A 19,606-nucleotide genomic window follows, 5' to 3' on the forward strand; every position below is an offset into this window, starting at 1 on the left:
GAAAAAGAGCAAAGTAAACAAAGGGAAAAGGTACCAAAAAAAAGCAAGGGCGTTGACTGCAACAATATGGCAAAGCAAAAAATTGAAAGCAACACAGTGAGACAATATAAAAGCTAACAAAATCTAAGGCGAGAGCATGGAGGAAAAAAAAAGTAAACCAGAGTGAAAGTCACGAAGCAAGTATGAAAGAAGGGCAAAGTAAAGCAACGCCCGAAAACCAAGAGCCAAGGAACAGAATGAACAACCAAAAGGAAAGCAAACCAAAAAAAACAAACAAAGATGAAATGAACAAAGCAGAGCAAAGGAAAAGGAGCAGTAGAGAAAGCAAAACCAAGTAGAAAAAAGAAAGCAAACCAATGTGATGCAATGGAAAAACAGACACAATAAACGGAAAGACAAAGAACCAAAGCCCACCAACAGAACAGCAAAGCAATGGGATTCAATGTGACAGCAAAGCAAAGGTGACAAGAGACTGCGGTGCCGGCAAAAACTCACCATCCGTGCCTGGGAGGAGGTCAGGGTAGCTACTGGGCATGCTGCCACCTCCAGCAGAGATGCACGTCCTCAGCTGGTGCCCGTGGAGGAGTCTGCGGCTGCAAGCAGGACAAAACATCTCTCTGGAGGAAGGCAAAGCGCTGGTGGTCATGCCGAGGAGGAGGTCAGGGTAGCTACCGGGCACGGATGCTGCCAGGCATCTGAAGAAAAGCCTCAAGTCCACACTGAGGACAGAGGCAAGGACAGGGAGGATGTAAAAATGAACCGTCCAGAAGGCTAACGTCAGGTAAGTAAAGGCAAGGTAAGAGGAAGGAAGCAGCCATGCGGACAAGTAAGGAGGAAGAATCTAATGAAAGTAAAAGGAAAAGATGACAACAGAGAAGGCATACTACCAGAATGCAAAGGCATGGTCTGGAAAGAAAAAGAACCAACCAAAAAGAAAAATAAGCACTAGAAAGCAAAGCCAAAGGAGCAGGAAACAAAAGCCAAAAGGAAAAGAGCAAAGTAAAGGGAAAAAGTACAACAAAAAGCAAGGGCGTTGACTGCAACAATATGGCAAAGCAAAAAATTGAAAGCAACACAGTGAGACAATATAAAAGCTAACAAAATCTAAGGCGAGAGCATGGAGGAAAAAAAAATTAAACCAGAATGAAAGTCAACAAGCAAATTGGAAAGTAGGACAAAGCAAAGCTACGCCCGAAAACCAAGAGCCAAGGAACAGAATGAACAACCAAAAGGAAAGCAAACCAAAAAAACCAAACAAAGATGAAATGAACAAAGCAGAGCAAAGGAAAAGGAGCAGTAGAGAAAGCAAAACCAAGTAGAAAAAAGAAAGCAAACCAATGTGATGCAATGGAAAAACAGACACAATAAACGGAAAGACAAAGAACCAAAGCCCACGAACAGAACAGCAAAGCAATGGGATTCAATGTGACAGCAAAGCAAAGGTGACAAGAGACTGCGGTGCCGGCAAAAACTCACCATCCGTGCCTGGGAGGAGGTCAGGGTAGCTACTGGGCATGCTGCCACCTCCAGCAGAGATGCACGTCCTCAGCTGGTGCCCGTGGAGGAGTCTGCGGCTGCAAGCAGGACAAAACATCTCTCTGGAGGAAGGCAAAGCGCTGGTGGTCATGCCGAGGAGGAGGTCAGGGTAGCTACCGGGCACGGATGCTGCCAGGCATCTGAAGAAAAGCCTCAAGTCCACACTGAGGACAGAGGCAAGGACAGGGAGGATGTAAAAATGAACCGTCCAGAAGGCTAACGTCAGGTAAGTAAAGGCAAGGTAAGAGGAAGGAAGCAGCCATGCGGACAAGTAAGGAGGAAGAATCTAATGAAAGTAAAAGGAAAAGATGACAACAGAGAAGGCATACTACCAGAATGCAAAGGCATGGTCTGGAAAGAAAAAGAACCAACCAAAAAGAAAAATAAGCACTAGAAAGCAAAGCCAAAGGAGCAGGAAACAAAAGCCAAAAGGAAAAGAAAAAGAGCAAAGTAAACAAAGGGAAAAAGTACCAAAAAAAAGCAAGGGCGTTGACTGCAACAATATGGCAAAGCAAAAAATTGAAAGCAACACAGTGAGACAATATAAAAGCTAACAAAATCTGAGACGAGAACAAGGAAATCAAAAAAAAAATTAAACCAGAATGAAAGTCAACAAGCAAATTGGAAAGTAGGACAAAGCAAAGCTACGCCCGAAAACCAAGAGCCAAGGAACAGAATGAACAACCAAAAGGAAAGCAAACCAAAAAAAACAAACAAAGATGAAATGAACAAAGCAGAGCAAAGGAAAAGGAGCAGTAGAGAAAGCAAAACCAAGTAGAAAAAAGAAAGCAAACCAATGTGATGCAATGGAAAAACAGACACAATAAACGGAAAGACAAAGAACCAAAGCCCACCAACAGAACAGCAAAGCAATCGGATTCAATGTGACAGCAAAGCAAAGGTGACCAGAGACTGCGGTGCCGGCAAAAACTCACCATCCGTGCCTGGGAGGAGGTCAGGGTTGCTACCGGGCACGGATGCTGCCAGGCATCTGAAGAAAAGCCTCAAGTCCACACTGAGGACAGAGGCAAGGACAGGGAGGATGTAAAAATGAACCGACCAGAAGGCTAATGTCAGGTAAGTAAAGGCAAGGTAAGAGGAAGGAGGAAGAATCTAATGAAAGTAAAAGGAAAAGATGAGAACAGAGAAGGCATACTTTCAGAAAGCAAAGGCATGGTCTGGAAAGAAAAAGAACCAACCAAAAAGAAAAATAAGCACTAGAAAGCAAAGCCAAAGGAGCAGGAAACAAAAGCCAAAAGGAAAAGAAAAAGAGCAAAGTAAACAAAGGGAAAAAGTACCAAAAAAAAGCAAGGGCGTTGACTGCAACAATATGGCAAAGCAAAAAATTGAAAGCAACACAGTGAGACAATATAAAAGCTAACAAAATCTAAGGCGAGAGCATGGAGGAAAAAAAAAGTAAACCAGAGTGAAAGTCACAAAGCAAGTATGAAAGAAGGGCAAAGCAAAGCAACGCCCGAAAACCAAGAGCCAAGGAACAGAATGAACAACCAAAAGGAAAGCAAACCAAAAAAAACAAACAAAGATGAAATGAACAAAGCAGAGCAAAGGAAAAGGAGCAGTAGAGAAAGCAAAACCAAGTAGAAAAAAGAAAGCAAACCAATGTGATGCAATGGAAAAACAGACACAATGAAGGGAAAGACAAAGAACCAAAGCCCACGAACAGAACAGCAAAGCAATGGGATTCAATGTGACAGCAAAGCAAAGGTGACAAGAGACTGCGGTGCCGGCAAAAACTCACCATCCGTGCCTGGGAGGAGGTCAGGGTAGCTACTGGGCATGCTGCCACCTCCAGCAGAGATGCACGTCCTCAGCTGGTGCCCGTGGAGGAGTCTGCGGCTGCAAGCAGGACAAAACATCTCTCTGGAGGAAGGCAAAGCGCTGGTGGTCATGCCGAGGAGGAGGTCAGGGTAGCTACCGGGCACGGATGCTGCCAGGCATCTGAAGAAAAGCCTCAAGTCCACACTGAGGACAGAGGCAAGGACAGGGAGGATGTAAAAATGAACCGTCCAGAAGGCTAACGTCAGGTAAGTAAAGGCAAGGTAAGAGGAAGGAAGCAGCCATGCGGACAAGTAAGGAGGAAGAATCTAATGAAAGTAAAAGGAAAAGATGACAACAGAGAAGGCATACTACCAGAATGCAAAGGCATGGTCTGGAAAGAAAAAGAACCAACCAAAAAGAAAAATAAGCACTAGAAAGCAAAGCCAAAGGAGCAGGAAACAAAAGCCAAAAGGAAAAGAGCAAAGTAAAGGGAAAAAGTACAACAAAAAGCAAGGGCGTTGACTGCAACAATATGGCAAAGCAAAAAATTGAAAGCAACACAGTGAGACAATATAAAAGCTAACAAAATCTGAGACGAGAACAAGGAAATCAAAAAAAAAATTAAACCAGAATGAAAGTCAACAAGCAAATTGGAAAGTAGGACAAAGCAAAGCTACGCCCGAAAACCAAGAGCCAAGGAACAGAATGAACAACCAAAAGGAAAGCAAACCAAAAAAAACAAACAAAGATGAAATGAACAAAGCAGAGCAAAGGAAAAGGAGCAGTAGAGAAAGCAAAACCAAGTAGAAAAAAGAAAGCAAACCAATGTGATGCAATGGAAAAACAGACACAATAAACGGAAAGACAAAGAACCAAAGCCCACGATCAGAACAGCAAAGCAATGGGATTCAATGTGACAGCAAAGCAAAGGTGACAAGAGACTGCGGTGCCGGCAAAAACTCACCATCCGTGCCTGGGAGGAGGTCAGGGTAGCTACTGGGCATGCTGCCACCTCCAGCAGAGATGCACGTCCTCAGCTGGTGCCCGTGGAGGAGTCTGCGGCTGCAAGCAGGACAAAACATCTCTCTGGAGGAAGGCAAAGCGCTGGTGGTCATGCCGAGGAGGAGGTCAGGGTAGCTACCGGGCACGGATGCTGCCAGGCATCTGAAGAAAAGCCTCAAGTCCACACTGAGGACAGAGGCAAGGACAGGGAGGATGTAAAAATGAACCGTCCAGAAGGCTAACGTCAGGTAAGTAAAGGCAAGGTAAGAGGAAGGAAGCAGCCATGCGGACAAGTAAGGAGGAAGAATCTAATGAAAGTAAAAGGAAAAGATGACAACAGAGAAGGCATACTTTCAGAAAGCAAAGGCATGGTCTGGAAAGAAAAAGAACCAACCAAAAAGAAAAATAAGCACTAGAAAGCAAAGCCAAAGGAGCAGGAAACAAAAGCCAAAAGGAAAAGAGCAAAGTAAAGGGAAAAAGTACAACAAAAAGCAAGGGCGTTGACTGCAACAATATGGCAAAGCAAAAAATTGAAAGCAACACAGTGAGACAATATAAAAGCTAACAAAATCTGAGACGAGAACAAGGAAATCAAAAAAAAAATTAAACCAGAATGAAAGTCAACAAGCAAATTGGAAAGTAGGACAAAGCAAAGCTACGCCCGAAAACCAAGAGCCAAGGAACAGAATGAACAACCAAAAGGAAAGCAAACCAAAAAAAGACAAAGATGAAATGAACAAAGCAGAGCAAAGGAAAAGGAGCAGTAGAGAAAGCAAAACCAGGTAGAAAAAAGAAAGCAAACCAATGTGATGCAATGGAAAAACAGACACAATAAACGGAAAGACAAAGAACCAAAGCCCACCAACAGAACAGCAAAGCAATGGGATTCAATGTGACAGCAAAGCAAAGGTGACAAGAGACTGCGGTGCCGGCAAAAACTCACCATCCGTGCCTGGGAGGAGGTCAGGGTAGCTACTGGGCACGGATGCTGCCAGGCATCTGAAGAAAAGCCTCAAGTCCACACTGAGGACAGAGGCAAGGACAGGGAGGATGTAAAAATGAACCGTTCAGAAGGCTAATGTCAGGTAAGTAAAGGCAAGGTAAGAGGAAGGAAGCAGCCATGCGGACAAGTAAGGAGGAAGAATCTAATGAAAGTAAAAGGAAAAGATGAGAACAGAGAAGGCATACTTTCAGAAAGCAAAGGCATGGTCTGGAAAGAAAAAGAACCAACCAAAAAGAAAAATAAGCACTAGAAAGCAAAGCCAAAGGAGCAGGAAACAAAAGCCAAAAGGAAAAGAAAAAGAGCAAAGTAAACAAAGGGAAAAAGTACAACAAAAAGCAAGGGCGTTGACTGCAACAATATGGCAAAGCAAAAAATTGAAAGCAACACAGTGAGACAATATAAAAGCTAACAAAATCTAAGGCGAGAGTATGGAGGAAAAAAAAAGTAAACCAGAGTGAAAGTCACGAAGCAAGTATGAAAGAAGGGCAAAGTAAAGCAACGCCCGAAAACCAAGAGCCAAGGAACAGAATGAACAACCAAAAGGAAAGCAAACCAAAAAAAACAAACAAAGATGAAATGAACAAAGCAGAGCAAAGGAAAAGGAGCAGTAGAGAAAGCAAAACCAAGTAGAAAAAAGAAAGCAAACCAATGTGATGCAATGGAAAAACAGACACAATAAACGGAAAGACAAAGAACCAAAGCCCACCAACAGAACAGCAAAGCAATGGGATTCAATGTGACAGCAAAGCAAAGGTGACAAGAGACTGCGGTGCCGGCAAAAACTCACCATCCGTGCCTGGGAGGAGGTCAGGGTAGCTACTGGGCATGCTGCCACCTCCAGCAGAGATGCACGTCCTCAGCTGGTGCCCGTGGAGGAGTCTGCGGCTGCAAGCAGGACAAAACATCTCTCTGGAGGAAGGCAAAGCGCTGGTGGTCATGCCGAGGAGGAGGTCAGGGTAGCTACCGGGCACGGATGCTGCCAGGCATCTGAAGAAAAGCCTCAAGTCCACACTGAGGACAGAGGCAAGGACAGGGAGGATGTAAAAATGAACCGTCCAGAAGGCTAACGTCAGGTAAGTAAAGGCAAGGTAAGAGGAAGGAAGCAGCCATGCGGACAAGTAAGGAGGAAGAATCTAATGAAAGTAAAAGGAAAAGATGACAACAGAGAAGGCATACTACCAGAATGCAAAGGCATGGTCTGGAAAGAAAAAGAACCAACCAAAAAGAAAAATAAGCACTAGAAAGCAAAGCCAAAGGAGCAGGAAACAAAAGCCAAAAGGAAAAGAAAAAGAGCAAAGTAAACAAAGGGAAAAAGTACCAAAAAAAAGCAAGGGCGTTGACTGCAACAATATGGCAAAGCAAAAAATTGAAAGCAACACAGTGAGACAATATAAAAGCTAACAAAATCTAAGGCGAGAGCATGGAGGAAAAAAAAAGTAAACCAGAGTGAAAGTCAACAAGCAAATTGGAAAGTAGGACAAAGCAAAGCTACGCCCGAAAACCAAGAGCCAAGGAACAGAATGAACAACCAAAAGGAAAGCAAACCAAAAAAACCAAACAAAGATGAAATGAACAAAGCAGAGCAAAGGAAAAGGAGCAGTAGAGAAAGCAAAACCAAGTAGAAAAAAGAAAGCAAACCAATGTGATGCAATGGAAAAACAGACACAATAAACGGAAAGACAAAGAACCAAAGCCCACGAACAGAACAGCAAAGCAATGGGATTCAATGTGACAGCAAAGCAAAGGTGACAAGAGACTGCGGTGCCGGCAAAAACTCACCATCCGTGCCTGGGAGGAGGTCAGGGTAGCTACTGGGCATGCTGCCACCTCCAGCAGAGATGCACGTCCTCAGCTGGTGCCCGTGGAGGAGTCTGCGGCTGCAAGCAGGACAAAACATCTCTCTGGAGGAAGGCAAAGCGCTGGTGGTCATGCCGAGGAGGAGGTCAGGGTAGCTACCGGGCACGGATGCTGCCAGGCATCTGAAGAAAAGCCTCAAGTCCACACTGAGGACAGAGGCAAGGACAGGGAGGATGTAAAAATGAACCGTCCAGAAGGCTAACGTCAGGTAAGTAAAGGCAAGGTAAGAGGAAGGAAGCAGCCATGCGGACAAGTAAGGAGGAAGAATCTAATGAAAGTAAAAGGAAAAGATGACAACAGAGAAGGCATACTACCAGAATGCAAAGGCATGGTCTGGAAAGAAAAAGAACCAACCAAAAAGAAAAATAAGCACTAGAAAGCAAAGCCAAAGGAGCAGGAAACAAAAGCCAAAAGGAAAAGAGCAAAGTAAAGGGAAAAAGTACAACAAAAAGCAAGGGCGTTGACTGCAACAATATGGCAAAGCAAAAAATTGAAAGCAACACAGTGAGACAATATAAAAGCTAACAAAATCTGAGACGAGAACAAGGAAATCAAAAAAAAAATTAAACCAGAATGAAAGTCAACAAGCAAATTGGAAAGTAGGACAAAGCAAAGCTACGCCCGAAAACCAAGAGCCAAGGAACAGAATGAACAACCAAAAGGAAAGAAACCAAAAAAAGACAAAGATGAAATGAACAAAGCAGAGCAAAGGAAAAGGAGCAGTAGAGAAAGCAAAACCAGGTAGAAAAAAGAAAGCAAACCAATGTGATGCAATGGAAAAACAGACACAATAAACGGAAAGACAAAGAACCAAAGCCCACGATCAGAACAGCAAAGCAATGGGATTCAATGTGACAGCAAAGCAAAGGTGACAAGAGACTGCGGTGCCGGCAAAAACTCACCATCCGTGCCTGGGAGGAGGTCAGGGTAGCTACTGGGCACGGATGCTGCCAGGCATCTGAAGAAAAGCCTCAAGTCCACACTGAGGACAGAGGCAAGGACAGGGAGGATGTAAAAATGAACCGTTCAGAAGGCTAATGTCAGGTAAGTAAAGGCAAGGTAAGAGGAAGGAGGAAGAATCTAATGAAAGTAAAAGGAAAAGATGAGAACAGAGAAGGCATACTTTCAGAAAGCAAAGGCATGGTCTGGAAAGAAAAAGAACCAACCAAAAAGAAAAATAAGCACTAGAAAGCAAAGCCAAAGGAGCAGGAAACAAAAGCCAAAAGGAAAAGAAAAAGAGCAAAGTAAACAAAGGGAAAAAGTACCAAAAAAAAGCAAGGGCGTTGACTGCAACAATATGGCAAAGCAAAAAATTGAAAGCAACACAGTGAGACAATATAAAAGCTAACAAAATCTAAGGCGAGAGCATGGAGGAAAAAAAAAGTAAACCAGAGTGAAAGTCACGAAGCAAGTATGAAAGAAGGGCAAAGTAAAGCAACGCCCGAAAACCAAGAGCCAAGGAACAGAATGAACAACCAAAAGGAAAGCAAACCAAAAAAAACAAACAAAGATGAAATGAACAAAGCAGAGCAAAGGAAAAGGAGCAGTAGAGAAAGCAAAACCAAGTAGAAAAAAGAAAGCAAACCAATGTGATGCAATGGAAAAACAGACAATGAAGGGAAAGACAAAGAACCAAAGCCCACCAACAGAACAGCAAAGCAATGGGATTCAATGTGACAGCAAAGCAAAGGTGACAAGAGACTGCGGTGCCGGCAAAAACTCACCATCCGTGCCTGGGAGGAGGTCAGGGTAGCTACTGGGCATGCTGCCACCTCCAGCAGAGATGCACGTCCTCAGCTGGTGCCCGTGGAGGAGTCTGCGGCTGCAAGCAGGACAAAACATCTCTCTGGAGGAAGGCAAAGCGCTGGTGGTCATGCCGAGGAGGAGGTCAGGGTAGCTACCGGGCACGGATGCTGCCAGGCATCTGAAGAAAAGCCTCAAGTCCACACTGAGGACAGAGGCAAGGACAGGGAGGATGTAAAAATGAACCGTCCAGAAGGCTAACGTCAGGTAAGTAAAGGCAAGGTAAGAGGAAGGAAGCAGCCATGCGGACAAGTAAGGAGGAAGAATCTAATGAAAGTAAAAGGAAAAGATGACAACAGAGAAGGCATACTACCAGAATGCAAAGGCATGGTCTGGAAAGAAAAAGAACCAACCAAAAAGAAAAATAAGCACTAGAAAGCAAAGCCAAAGGAGCAGGAAACAAAAGCCAAAAGGAAAAGAGCAAAGTAAAGGGAAAAAGTACAACAAAAAGCAAGGGCGTTGACTGCAACAATATGGCAAAGCAAAAAATTCAAAGCAACACAGTGAGACAATATAAAAGCTAACAAAATCTAAGACGAGAACAAGGAAATCAAAAAAAAAATTAAACCAGAATGAAAGTCAACAAGCAAATTGGAAAGTAGGACAAAGCAAAGCTACGCCCGAAAACCAAGAGCCAAGGAACAGAATGAACAACCAAAAGGAAAGCAAACCAAAAAAAACAAACAAAGATGAAATGAACAAAGCAGAGCAAAGGAAAAGGAGCAGTAGAGAAAGCAAAACCAAGTAGAAAAAAGAAAGCAAACCAATGTGATGCAATGGAAAAACAGACACAATAAACGGAAAGACAAAGAACCAAAGCCCACCAACAGAACAGCAAAGCAATGGGATTCAATGTGACAGCAAAGCAAAGGTGACAAGAGACTGCGGTGCCGGCAAAAACTCACCATCCGTGCCTGGGAGGAGGTCAGGGTTGCTACCGGGCACGGATGCTGCCAGGCATCTGAAGAAAAGCCTCAAGTCCACACTGAGGACAGAGGCAAGGACAGGGAGGATGTAAAAATGAACCGACCAGAAGGCTAATGTCAGGTAAGTAAAGGCAAGGTAAGAGGAAGGAGGAAGAATCTAATGAAAGTAAAAGGAAAAGATGAGAACAGAGAAGGCATACTTTCAGAAAGCAAAGGCATGGTCTGGAAAGAAAAAGAACCAACCAAAAAGAAAAATAAGCACTAGAAAGCAAAGCCAAAGGAGCAGGAAACAAAAGCCAAAAGGAAAAGAAAAAGAGCAAAGTAAACAAAGGGAAAAAGTACCAAAAAAAAGCAAGGGCGTTGACTGCAACAATATGGCAAAGCAAAAAATTGAAAGCAACACAGTGAGACAATATAAAAGCTAACAAAATCTAAGGCGAGAGCATGGAGGAAAAAAAAAGTAAACCAGAGTGAAAGTCACGAAGCAAGTATGAAAGAAGGGCAAAGCAAAGCAACGCCCGAAAACCAAGAGCCAAGGAACAGAATGAACAACCAAAAGGAAAGCAAACCAAAAAAAACAAACAAAGATGAAATGAACAAAGCAGAGCAAAGGAAAAGGAGCAGTAGAGAAAGCAAAACCAAGTAGAAAAAAGAAAGCAAACCAATGTGATGCAATGGAAAAACAGACACAATAAACGGAAAGACAAAGAACCAAAGCCCACGAACAGAACAGCAAAGCAATGGGATTCAATGTGACAGCAAAGCAAAGGTGACAAGAGACTGCGGTGCCGGCAAAAACTCACCATCCGTGCCTGGGAGGAGGTCAGGGTAGCTACTGGGCATGCTGCCACCTCCAGCAGAGATGCACGTCCTCAGCTGGTGCCCGTGGAGGAGTCTGCGGCTGCAAGCAGGACAAAACATCTCTCTGGAGGAAGGCAAAGCGCTGGTGGTCATGCCGAGGAGGAGGTCAGGGTAGCTACCGGGCACGGATGCTGCCAGGCATCTGAAGAAAAGCCTCAAGTCCACACTGAGGACAGAGGCAAGGACAGGGAGGATGTAAAAATGAACCGTCCAGAAGGCTAACGTCAGGTAAGTAAAGGCAAGGTAAGAGGAAGGAAGCAGCCATGCGGACAAGTAAGGAGGAAGAATCTAATGAAAGTAAAAGGAAAAGATGACAACAGAGAAGGCATACTACCAGAATGCAAAGGCATGGTCTGGAAAGAAAAAGAACCAACCAAAAAGAAAAATAAGCACTAGAAAGCAAAGCCAAAGGAGCAGGAAACAAAAGCCAAAAGGAAAAGAGCAAAGTAAAGGGAAAAAGTACAACAAAAAGCAAGGGCGTTGACTGCAACAATATGGCAAAGCAAAAAATTGAAAGCAACACAGTGAGACAATATAAAAGCTAACAAAATCTGAGACGAGAACAAGGAAATCAAAAAAAAAATTAAACCAGAATGAAAGTCAACAAGCAAATTGGAAAGTAGGACAAAGCAAAGCTACGCCCGAAAACCAAGAGCCAAGGAACAGAATGAACAACCAAAAGGAAAGAAACCAAAAAAAGACAAAGATGAAATGAACAAAGCAGAGCAAAGGAAAAGGAGCAGTAGAGAAAGCAAAACCAGGTAGAAAAAAGAAAGCAAACCAATGTGATGCAATGGAAAAACAGACACAATAAACGGAAAGACAAAGAACCAAAGCCCACCAACAGAACAGCAAAGCAATGGGATTCAATGTGACAGCAAAGCAAAGGTGACAAGAGACTGCGGTGCCGGCAAAAACTCACCATCCGTGCCTGGGAGGAGGTCAGGGTAGCTACTGGGCACGGATGCTGCCAGGCATCTGAAGAAAAGCCTCAAGTCCACACTGAGGACAGAGGCAAGGACAGGGAGGATGTAAAAATGAACCGACCAGAAGGCTAATGTCAGGTAAGTAAAGGCAAGGTAAGAGGAAGGAGGAAGAATCTAATGAAAGTAAAAGGAAAAGATGAGAACAGAGAAGGCATACTTTCAGAAAGCAAAGGCATGGTCTGGAAAGAAAAAGAACCAACCAAAAAGAAAAATAAGCACTAGAAAGCAAAGCCAAAGGAGCAGGAAACAAAAGCCAAAAGGAAAAGAAAAAGAGCAAAGTAAACAAAGGGAAAAAGTACCAAAAAAAAGCAAGGGCGTTGACTGCAACAATATGGCAAAGCAAAAAATTGAAAGCAACACAGTGAGACAATATAAAAGCTAACAAAATCTAAGGCGAGAGCATGGAGGAAAAAAAAAGTAAACCAGAGTGAAAGTCACAAAGCAAGTATGAAAGAAGGGCAAAGCAAAGCAACGCCCGAAAACCAAGAGCCAAGGAACAGAATGAACAACCAAAAGGAAAGCAAACCAAAAAAAACAAACAAAGATGAAATGAACAAAGCAGAGCAAAGGAAAAGGAGCAGTAGAGAAAGCAAAACCAAGTAGAAAAAAGAAAGCAAACCAATGTGATGCAATGGAAAAACAGACACAATAAACGGAAAGACAAAGAACCAAAGCCCACCAACAGAACAGCAAAGCAATGGGATTCAATGTGACAGCAAAGCAAAGGTGACAAGAGACTGCGGTGCCGGCAAAAACTCACCATCCGTGCCTGGGAGGAGGTCAGGGTAGCTACTGGGCATGCTGCCACCTCCAGCAGAGATGCACGTCCTCAGCTGGTGCCCGTGGAGGAGTCTGCGGCTGCAAGCAGGACAAAACATCTCTCTGGAGGAAGGCAAAGCGCTGGTGGTCATGCCGAGGAGGAGGTCAGGGTAGCTACCGGGCACGGATGCTGCCAGGCATCTGAAGAAAAGCCTCAAGTCCACACTGAGGACAGAGGCAAGGACAGGGAGGATGTAAAAATGAACCGTCCAGAAGGCTAATGTCAGGTAAGTAAAGGCAAGGTAAGAGGAAGGAGGAAGAATCTAATGAAAGTAAAAGGAAAAGATGAGAACAGAGAAGGCATACTTTCAGAAAGCAAAGGCATGGTCTGGAAAGAAAAAGAACCAACCAAAAAGAAAAATAAGCACTAGAAAGCAAAGCCAAAGGAGCAGGAAACAAAAGCCAAAAGGAAAAGAAAAAGAGCAAAGTAAACAAAGGGAAAAGGTACCAAAAAAAAGCAAGGGCGTTGACTGCAACAATATGGCAAAGCAAAAAATTGAAAGCAACACAGTGAGACAATATAAAAGCTAACAAAATCTAAGGCGAGAGCATGGAGGAAAAAAAAAGTAAACCAGAGTGAAAGTCACGAAGCAAGTATGAAAGAAGGGCAAAGTAAAGCAACGCCCGAAAACCAAGAGCCAAGGAACAGAATGAACAACCAAAAGGAAAGCAAACCAAAAAAAACAAACAAAGATGAAATGAACAAAGCAGAGCAAAGGAAAAGGAGCAGTAGAGAAAGCAAAACCAAGTAGAAAAAAGAAAGCAAACCAATGTGATGCAATGGAAAAACAGACAATGAAGGGAAAGACAAAGAACCAAAGCCCACGAACAGAACAGCAAAGCAATGGGATTCAATGTGACAGCAAAGCAAAGGTGACAAGAGACTGCGGTGCCGGCAAAAACTCACCATCCGTGCCTGGGAGGAGGTCAGGGTAGCTACTGGGCATGCTGCCACCTCCAGCAGAGATGCACGTCCTCAGCTGGTGCCCGTGGAGGAGTCTGCGGCTGCAAGCAGGACAAAACATCTCTCTGGAGGAAGGCAAAGCGCTGGTGGTCATGCCGAGGAGGAGGTCAGGGTAGCTACCGGGCACGGATGCTGCCAGGCATCTGAAGAAAAGCCTCAAGTCCACACTGAGGACAGAGGCAAGGACAGGGAGGATGTAAAAATGAACCGTCCAGAAGGCTAACGTCAGGTAAGTAAAGGCAAGGTAAGAGGAAGGAAGCAGCCATGCGGACAAGTAAGGAGGAAGAATCTAATGAAAGTAAAAGGAAAAGATGACAACAGAGAAGGCATACTACCAGAATGCAAAGGCATGGTCTGGAAAGAAAAAGAACCAACCAAAAAGAAAAATAAGCACTAGAAAGCAAAGCCAAAGGAGCAGGAAACAAAAGCCAAAAGGAAAAGAGCAAAGTAAAGGGAAAAAGTACAACTAAAAGCAAGGGCGTTGACTGCAACAATATGGCAAAGCAAAAAATTGAAAGCAACACAGTGAGACAATATAAAAGCTAACAAAATCTAAGACGAGAACAAGGAAATCAAAAAAAAAATTAAACCAGAATGAAAGTCAACAAGCAAATTGGAAAGTAGGACAAAGCAAAGCTACGCCCGAAAACCAAGAGCCAAGGAACAGAATGAACAACCAAAAGGAAAGCAAACCAAAAAAAGACAAAGATGAAATGAACAAAGCAGAGCAAAGGAAAAGGAGCAGTAGAGAAAGCAAAACCAAGTAGAAAAAAGAAAGCAAACCAATGTGATGCAATGGAAAAACAGACACAATAAACGGAAAGACAAAGAACCAAAGCCCACCAACAGAACAGCAAAGCAATGGGATTCAATGTGACAGCAAAGCAAAGGTGACAAGAGACTGCGGTGCCGGCAAAAACTCACCATCCGTGCCTGGGAGGAGGTCAGGGTAGCTACTGGGCATGCTGCCACCTCCAGCAGAGATGCACGTCCTCAGCTGGTGCCCGTGGAGGAGTCTGCGGCTGCAAGCAGGACAAAACATCTCTCTGGAGGAAGGGAAAGCGCTGGTGGTCATGCCGAGGAGGAGGTCAGGGTAGCTACCGGGCACGGATGCTGCCAGGCATCTGAAGAAAAGCCTCAAGTCCACACTGAGGACAGAGGCAAGGACAGGGAGGATGTAAAAATGAACCGACCAGAAGGCTAATGTCAGGTAAGTAAAGGCAAGGTAAGAGGAAGGAGGAAGAATCTAATGAAAGTAAAAGGAAAAGATGAGAACAGAGAAGGCATACTTTCAGAAAGCAAAGGCATGGTCTGGAAAGAAAAAGAACCAACCAAAAAGAAAAATAAGCACTAGAAAGCAAAGCCAAAGGAGCAGGAAACAAAAGCCAAAAGGAAAAGAAAAAGAGCAAAGTAAACAAAGGGAAAAAGTACCAAAAAAAAGCAAGGGCGTTGACTGCAACAATATGGCAAAGCAAAAAATTGAAAGCAACACAGTGAGACAATATAAAAGCTAACAAAATCTAAGGCGAGAGCATGGAGGAAAAAAAAAGTAAACCAGAGTGAAAGTCACAAAGCAAGTATGAAAGAAGGGCAAAGCAAAGCAACGCCCGAAAACCAAGAGCCAAGGAACAGAATGAACAACCAAAAGGAAAGCAAACCAAAAAAAACAAACAAAGATGAAATGAACAAAGCAGAGCAAAGGAAAAGGAGCAGTAGAGAAAGCAAAACCAAGTAGAAAAAAGAAAGCAAACCAATGTGATGCAATGGAAAAACAGACACAATAAACGGAAAGACAAAGAACCAAAGCCCACCAACAGAACAGCAAAGCAATCGGATTCAATGTGACAGCAAAGCAAAGGTGACAAGAGACTGCGGTGCCGGCAAAAACTCACCATCCGTGCCTGGGAGGAGGTCAGGGTAGCTACTGGGCATGCTGCCACCTCCAGCAGAGATGCACGTCCTCAGCTGGTGCCCGTGGAGGAGTCTGCGGCTGCAAGCAGGACAAAACATCTCTCTGGAGGAAGGCAAAGCGCTGGTGGTCATGCCGAGGAGGAGGTCAGGGTAGCTACCGGGCACGGATGCTGCCAGGCATCTGAAGAAAAGCCTCAAGTCCACACTGAGGACAGGGGCAAGGACAAGGAAGATGTAAGAATGAACCATCCAGAACGCCAACTACAGGTAAGTAAAGGCAAGGTAAGAGGAAGGAAGCAGCCATGGGGACGAGGAAGGAGGAAGAACGTAATGAAAGCAAAAGGAAAAGAGGAGAACAGAGAAGGCATACTACCAGAATGCAAGGGCATGGTCTGGAAAGAAAAAGAACCAACCAAAAAGAAAAATAAGCACTAGAAAGCAAAGCCAAAGGAGCAGGAAACAAAAGCCAAAAGGAAAAGAGCAAAGTAAAGGGAAAAAGTACAACAAAAAGCAAGGGCGTTGACTGCAACAATATGGCAAAGCAAAAAATTGAAAGCAACACAGTGAGACAATATAAAAGCTAACAAAATCTGAGACGAGAACAAGGAAATCAAAAAAAAAATTAAACCAGAATGAAAGTCAACAAGCAAATTGGAAAGTAGGACAAAGCAAAGCTACGCCCGAAAACCAAGAGCCAAGGAACAGAATGAACAACCAAAAGGAAAGAAACCAAAAAAAGACAAAGATGAAATAAACAAAGCAGAGCAAAGGAAAAGGAGCAGTAGAGAAAGCAAAACCAGGTAGAAAAAAGAAAGCAAACCAATGTGATGCAATGGAAAAACAGACACAATAAACGGAAAGACAAAGAACCAAAGCCCACGATCAGAACAGCAAAGCAATGGGATTCAATGTGACAGCAAAGCAAAGGTGACAACTGCGGTGCCGGCAAAAACTCACCATCCGTGCCTGGGAGGAGGTCAGGGTAGCTACTGGGCACGGATGCTGCCAGGCATCTGAAGAAAAGCCTCAAGTCCACACTGAGGACAGAGGCAAGGACAGGGAGGATGTAAAAATGAACCGTTCAGAAGGCTAATGTCAGGTAAGTAAAGGCAAGGTAAGAGGAAGGAGGAAGAATCTAATGAAAGTAAAAGGAAAAGATGAGAACAGAGAAGGCATACTTTCAGAAAGCAAAGGCATGGTCTGGAAAGAAAAAGAACCAACCAAAAAGAAAAATAAGCACTAGAAAGCAAAGCCAAAGGAGCAGGAAACAAAAGCCAAAAGGAAAAGAAAAAGAGCAAAGTAAACAAAGGGAAAAAGTACCAAAAAAAAGCAAGGGCGTTGACTGCAACAATATGGCAAAGCAAAAAATTGAAAGCAACACAGTGAGACAATATAAAAGCTAACAAAATCTAAGGCGAGAGCATGGAGGAAAAAAAAAGTAAACCAGAGTGAAAGTCACGAAGCAAGTATGAAAGAAGGGCAAAGTAAAGCAACGCCCGAAAACCAAGAGCCAAGGAACAGAATGAACAACCAAAAGGAAAGCAAACCAAAAAAAACAAACAAAGATGAAATGAACAAAGCAGAGCAAAGGAAAAGGAGCAGTAGAGAAAGCAAAACCAAGTAGAAAAAAGAAAGCAAACCAATGTGATGCAATGGAAAAACAGACAATGAAGGGAAAGACAAAGAACCAAAGCCCACGAACAGAACAGCAAAGCAATGGGATTCAATGTGACAGCAAAGCAAAGGTGACAAGAGACTGCGGTGCCGGCAAAAACTCACCATCCGTGCCTGGGAGGAGGTCAGGGTAGCTACTGGGCATGCTGCCACCTCCAGCAGAGATGCACGTCCTCAGCTGGTGCCCGTGGAGGAGTCTGCGGCTGCAAGCAGGACAAAACATCTCTCTGGAGGAAGGCAAAGCGCTGGTGGTCATGCCGAGGAGGAGGTCAGGGTAGCTACCGGGCACGGATGCTGCCAGGCATCTGAAGAAAAGCCTCAAGTCCACACTGAGGACAGAGGCAAGGACAGGGAGGATGTAAAAATGAACCGTCCAGAAGGCTAACGTCAGGTAAGTAAAGGCAAGGTAAGAGGAAGGAAGCAGCCATGCGGACAAGTAAGGAGGAAGAATCTAATGAAAGTAAAAGGAAAAGATGACAACAGAGAAGGCATACTACCAGAATGCAAAGGCATGGTCTGGAAAGAAAAAGAACCAACCAAAAAGAAAAATAAGCACTAGAAAGCAAAGCCAAAGGAGCAGGAAACAAAAGCCAAAAGGAAAAGAGCAAAGTAAAGGGAAAAAGTACCAAAAAAAAGCAAGGGCGTTGACTGCAACAATATGGCAAAGCAAAAAATTCAAAGCAACACAGTGAGACAATATAAAAGCTAACAAAATCTGAGACGAGAACAAGGAAATAAAAAAAAAATTAAACCAGAATGAAAGTCAACAAGCAAATTGGAAAGTAGGACAAAGCAAAGCAACGCCCGAAAACCAAGAGCCAAGGAACAGAATGAACAACCAAAAGGAAAGAAACCAAAAAAAACAAACAAAGATGAAATGAACAAAGCAGAGCAAAGGAAAAGGAGCAGTAGAGAAAGCAAAACCAAGTAGAAAAAAGAAAGCAAACCAATGTGATGCAATGGAAAAACAGACACAATAAACGGAAAGACAAAGAACCAAAGCCCACCAACAGAACAGCAAAGCAATCGGATTCAATGAGACAGCAAAGCAAAGGTGACCAGAGACTGCGGTGCCGGCAAAAACTCACCATCCGTGCCTGGGAGGAGGTCAGGGTAGCTACTGGGCATGCTGCCACCTCCAGCAGAGATGCACGTCCTCAGCTGGTGCCCGTGGAGGAGTCTGCGGCTGCAAGCAGGACAAAACATCTCTCTGGAGGAAGGCAAAGCGCTGGTGGTCATGCCGAGGAGGAGGTCAGGGTAGCTACCGGGCACGGATGCTGCCAGGCATCTGAAGAAAAGCCTCAAGTCCACACTGAGGACAGGGGCAAGGACAGGGAGGATGTAAAAATGAACCATCCAGAACGCCAACTACAGGTAAGTAAAGGCAACGTAAGAGGAAGGAAGCAGCCATGGGGACGAGGAAGGAGGAAGAACGTAATGAAAGCAAAAGGAAAAGATTAGAACAGAGAAGGCATACTACCAGAATGCAAAGGCATGGTCTGGAAAGAAAAAGAACCAACCAAAAAGAAAAATAAGCACTAGAAAGCAAAGCCAAAGGAGCAGGAAACAAAAGCCAAAAGGAAAAGAGCAAAGTAAAGGGAAAAAGTACAAAAAAAAGCAAGGGCGTTGACTGCAACAATATGGCAAAGCAAAAAATTCAAAGCAACACAGTGAGACAATATAAAAGCTAACAAAATCTAAGGGGAGAACATGGAGGAAAAAAAAAGTAAACCAGAGTGAAAGTCAAGAAGCAAGTTTGAAAGTTGGGCAAAGCAAAGCAATGCCCGAAAACCAAGAGCCAAGGAACAGAATGAACAACCAAAAGGAAAGCAAACCGAAAAAAACAAACAAAGATGAAATGAACAAAGCACAGCAAAGGAAAAGGAGCAGTAGAGAAAGCAAAACGAAGGGAACAAAGGAAAGCAAACCAATGTGACCAATGGAAACAGAGACAATAAACGGAAAGACAAAAAACCAATCAGAAAGAAAAATAAGCAGTAGAAAGCAAATCCAAAGGAGCAGTATACAAAGGCAAAAGGGAAAGAAAAACAGCAAAGGAAACCGGGGGAAAATATTACAAGTAGAACAAGGGCTTGGGCTGGAAGAATATGGTAAAGCAAAAAAATCAAAGCAACACAATGAGACAGTATAAAATCTTTTAATGGTTCGATAGTTGTTCGGACCAGTTTATTATAAATCTTAATTATGGAGATAGGGAAGGGGAAGATGGATGCTATGATGAATTAGAGTAATGGGGAAGGGATTAAGGGCGATAGATAAGACAGAAAAGAAGAAGCAAGGAGTCTTTGTAGGCAGAGAGAGTGAGATAGTCACCAGCATGGATCCAGCCTGGTTCGTAGTTCAATCTTTGAGGCCTGGCATCATCCCCCCAGTGCTCTTTAACGAGGACTTGAAAGAAAATCACCGTATCAATACGAGGAGAGCACTGACTTGGAAACAACAGGATGGCTGCTGACTGACACCA

General features: G+C 43.7%; 5 long non-coding RNA genes across 16 annotated transcripts; all 5 read left to right on the forward strand.

Annotated features, from left to right (window-relative positions):
- Window positions 1–1,859: 1,859 nt before the first annotated feature.
- Window positions 1,860–18,984, forward strand: LOC128077017 (uncharacterized). Of its 12 annotated transcripts, none has more exons than XR_008204784.1 (4): window positions 1,860–2,437; window positions 3,262–3,581; window positions 15,715–15,932; window positions 18,710–18,984. It is a non-coding gene; the product is annotated as an uncharacterized LOC128077017 (long non-coding RNA). The 12 variants fall into 12 exon arrangements; XR_008204783.1 differs by lacking the exon at window positions 3,262–3,581 and adding an exon at window positions 4,246–4,565; XR_008204782.1 differs by lacking the exon at window positions 3,262–3,581 and adding an exon at window positions 6,074–6,393.
- On the forward strand, window positions 2,634–3,089 carry LOC128077022 (uncharacterized). The gene is made up of 2 exons (XR_008204792.1): window positions 2,634–2,830; window positions 3,000–3,089. It is a non-coding gene; the product is annotated as an uncharacterized LOC128077022 (long non-coding RNA).
- LOC128077023 (uncharacterized) lies at window positions 10,048–10,503 on the forward strand. Its single transcript, XR_008204793.1, has 2 exons — window positions 10,048–10,244; window positions 10,414–10,503. It is a non-coding gene; the product is annotated as an uncharacterized LOC128077023 (long non-coding RNA).
- On the forward strand, window positions 11,852–12,307 carry LOC128077024 (uncharacterized). Its single transcript, XR_008204794.1, has 2 exons — window positions 11,852–12,048; window positions 12,218–12,307. It is a non-coding gene; the product is annotated as an uncharacterized LOC128077024 (long non-coding RNA).
- LOC128077021 (uncharacterized) lies at window positions 14,767–15,222 on the forward strand. Its single transcript, XR_008204791.1, has 2 exons — window positions 14,767–14,963; window positions 15,133–15,222. It is a non-coding gene; the product is annotated as an uncharacterized LOC128077021 (long non-coding RNA).
- Window positions 18,985–19,606: the final 622 nt, after the last annotated feature.

Source organism: Tympanuchus pallidicinctus, unplaced genomic scaffold (assembly GCF_026119805.1).
Source record: "Tympanuchus pallidicinctus isolate F22 unplaced genomic scaffold, pur_lepc_1.0 scaffold15, whole genome shotgun sequence".
In the NCBI taxonomy this organism is placed as follows: domain Eukaryota; kingdom Metazoa; phylum Chordata; class Aves; order Galliformes; family Phasianidae; genus Tympanuchus; species Tympanuchus pallidicinctus.